At 52.6% G+C, this 3,519-nt stretch overlaps 1 protein-coding gene across 1 annotated transcript in view; it reads right to left on the bottom strand.

The window, feature by feature from the left end:
• The window catches only part of MAP1S (microtubule associated protein 1S), a 19,661-nt gene that overhangs the window by 15,189 nt on the left and 953 nt on the right, over positions 1 to 3,519 (bottom strand). The gene's annotated exons all lie outside the window — the stretch shown is intronic.

The following is a 3,519-nucleotide window of genomic DNA, read 5'->3' as shown; positions in this document are numbered from 1 at the left end:
CCGCTGCCACCTCCGGCGCTTGGCAGCGAATTCCCGGCGGAGGAGCCGCTCCCGGGGGCTTAGAAAGGAACCGGGGGAGAATTTGGGATTCTGTGACACGGGACCCGCTGCCATCCCACTGTTTGTCCCCCTGTCCATCCGCCCTTCCCAGCGGCGTTTTTGGAGCAGACGCTGAAAAATCCCAACAATTCCCGGCCCGCGGCTGCAGCGGGAGCGGCGCATTCCAAGGATTCGCTCCCGGCCTGGATCCCGCTGAGTTTCCAGCCGGGCCGGGATCGCTTTTCCAGGAAAAAACCAATAAATAAAAGGAAGGAACGCAGAGCTGGGTTTGGTTTTCCCCGTGGGATGGCTCCAGAGATTCCCGGGGAAAAGATTCCCGGGAAAAAAAGGAGATTCCCGGGAAAAAGGAGATTCCCAAAAGCTCCCGTGGAGGTGCCACCAAGGATGGGGAGAACAGGGGGTGGGAAAAGGGAATCCCTGAGAGCTGGGGGATTCCCAAGGTGGATTTTTGAGGAGCTGAGACCCTCAAGGAGTTGCAATTCCTGGGATTCGGAATTCCCAATCCCGCCTGAGCATCCAGGGGGTGGGAAAGGTGAATCCTCAGGACAGGAGGGATTCCCAAGGATTTGGGATTTCTGAGCTGAGATCTTTGAGGAGCTGCAGTTCCTGGGAATCGGAATTCCCGATCCCGCCTGAGCATCCAGGGGGTGGGAAAGGGAGCAGAGGGATTCCCAAGGGTGGAAAAGGGGACAGGGGATTCCCGAGGGAGGATCCGGAATTCCCGGCACAGCACAGGCAGGCAGAGGAAATGGGCAAAATGCAAAGTGAGCCTTTTTTATTGTGTTATCCATTCACTTGGGAACAACGATTCCACGAAATATTAAACACGGTGCGAGGGGAGGGGAGGGTTTGGGGCTATGGCACACGAGAAAGGGCAAAATCAACAAAACAAACCCAAAAAAAAAAATCCGGGAATTGCAGATGGATGAGGAGCCTACGGCACAGACACCGACCACTTCCTAAGGACAGTCCGGAAAAAACCTGGATTGGCGTTTGGCAACGAGATCAGAGTTTGGCAAATAATAATAATAATAATAATAATTAATGATCGTTTGAATGATAGACCAGAGAGAAGGAGAAAATGAGGAGAGCCAAGGATCCCACGAGGGCTCGGAGTAAAGGAATTATTGGGATTTTGTTAAATAAAGGTGGATTTTTAAGGATTTTAGGGGGAAAAATAAAAAGGGGCATTTGGGAGATCCAGAGGCTCCGGGGTGTCCCAGCTCCATCCCCCGAGACAGGGAGGGGAGGGTGAGGCAAAGGGAGGAAAACTGGAATAGGAGCAATGTTTAATGTTTCCCTGGCCCTTTTATTCCCAGATTTCTATTTTTGGCACTGGCTTCACCACATCCCATAAAGAAAGGCCGGACAGATCTGGGCATGTGGTTAAATCCCAAAAAAAAAGGCTTTTGTGGAGCTGGGCTCCAGCTCCTCCTGCTCCCCCTTCCAGCACTTAAAAAGTTCTGAAAAGTCTTTTTTTGTGTATTTTTTCCCCTCCTTTTTTCCCCCTTTTTTTTTTTTTGTGTATTTTTTTCCTCCTTTTTCCTTTTTTTTTTTTCTTTTAATTTTTTTTTTTAAATAAATTGATTTGGCAAATGCACTGAACAAAGTACAAGCAACTACTGGGAATCTGCACTTCTATTTCTGCCATACAAAAACACCCACGGCATGAGCACGGATTTATTCGGACAAGGAGAAAATTCTGGAAAAAAAAAAAAGGGGGGGAAAAATAGGTGGGGGAAAAAAAAGGAAAAAAAAAAGAAAATAAAAATTAAGGAATTTTTTTTCCCCAACAAAAACGAGTCACCCATGGAGACACCAGCAGCTCCCACCCCCAGCTCCTGGTGGGACCCTTGGCATTCAGGGATCCCATGGGAGATGCTCCATGGCCTTCTCCTGGCTCCCTGCCCCCTCTCCCTGACCCTTTTCCCAGCTCCTTTTCCCTTTTTCCAACCTCTCCCTGCCCCTCTTCCTTCTCCTGGCTCCTTTTCACTTTTCCCAGTTACTTCCCCTTCTCCCAACCCCTTTTTCCCTTTTCCAAACTTCTTCTCCCATCCCTTTTCCCTTCTCCCATCCCTTTTCTCTCCTCCCAACCTCTTTTCCCTTTTCCCAACCCCTTTTCCCTGCTCCTTGTCCCTTTTTCCCCCAGCTCCTTGCCCCTTTTCCTGGCTCCTCTTCCCTTCTCCCACCTCTTTTCCCTTCTCCTATCCCTTTTCCCAACTCCTTTTACCTGCTCCTGGCCCATTTTCCTGGCTCCTTTTCCCATCTCCCAACCCCCTTTCCTTCTCCCAACCCCTTTTTCCCTTTTCCAAACTTCTTTCCCCTTTTCCAAACCTCTTCTCCCGTCCCTTTTCCTTCTCCCATCCCGTTTCCCATCTCCCAACCCCTCTTCCCTTCTCCCAACCTCTTTTCCCTTTTCCCAACACCTTTTCCCTGCTCCTTGCTCCTTTTCCTGGCTCCTTTTCCCTTTTCCCTTCTCCCAACCCCTTTTTCCCTTTTCCAAACCTCTTCTCCCGTCCCTTTTCCTTCTCCCATCCCGTTTCCCATCTCCCAACCCCTCTTCCCTTCTCCCAACCTCTTTTCCCTTTTCCCAACGCCTTTTCCCTGCTCCTTGCCCCTTTTCTCATCTCCCTTTTCCCATTTCCCATTTCCCATTTCCCTTCTCCCAGCTCCAGCGTGGCTTTGGCTCGGGCAGGACCCCGGGATGGGGGAGGCAAAGCGACCCCAAAGCACCCAGACCCCAAAGTCTGACCCAGCATCCCTTGGGATTCTCCTGGGGGAGAATGGAGCGGGGCTGGAGCCCCTGAGGAGGAGGAGGAGGAAGGAGGAGGAGGAGGAAGGAGGAGAACCGGGAAAGCACCGGGCAGGGGCCGCTCCCCTCCCCCGCCCCGCAGGAGGAGGAGGAGGAGGAAGAATTCCCGGCTCCAGCCCCGGCTCCAAGGATAGCACCAAGCTCTGGTCTCGAACACAGAGGAAGAATCAGATCTGGAGTAGAAAAATAAGGCTGGAACTGTCCGAGAGATTAAGGACAAGAGGGAATTCCCTCCTGGAGGAGGAATCCCGGGCTGGACTCGGGAGTGGCCGCGTGATTCCCGGCGGGCGGAGCTTGGAGCGGGATGGGATTTGGGATTTGGGATCAAACCCTCCAATAAAGGCTTTGCAGGGGCTGAGGGACAGGGAGGGAAATTATTGGGAAATGATCCCATTTTCCCTGCTCTGCTCCCCCCCCCCAAGGGATGGGGGGACATTCCCGAGCCCTGGAATTCGGGGAGCATTCCCAGGAAAAGCCGCACAGCTTTAGGGTTCAAAACGTGGCATTTCCCCGGCTTCGTTGCAAAGGCAAATGACGGAAAACAAGGAACAGCGACATTCCTGCAGCCCAGGAGGGGACACGGAGCGGCTCCGCCCCCCTGGGAATTCCATCCGCCTCTGGAAAAGGGCTGGGGCAGCCCCCCGTGC

The sequence above is a fragment of the Geospiza fortis genome, unplaced genomic scaffold, assembly GCF_000277835.1.
Source record: "Geospiza fortis unplaced genomic scaffold, GeoFor_1.0 scaffold241, whole genome shotgun sequence".
Lineage (NCBI taxonomy): Eukaryota > Metazoa > Chordata > Aves > Passeriformes > Thraupidae > Geospiza > Geospiza fortis.
This window is presented reverse-complemented; position numbering and strand designations above follow the sequence as displayed.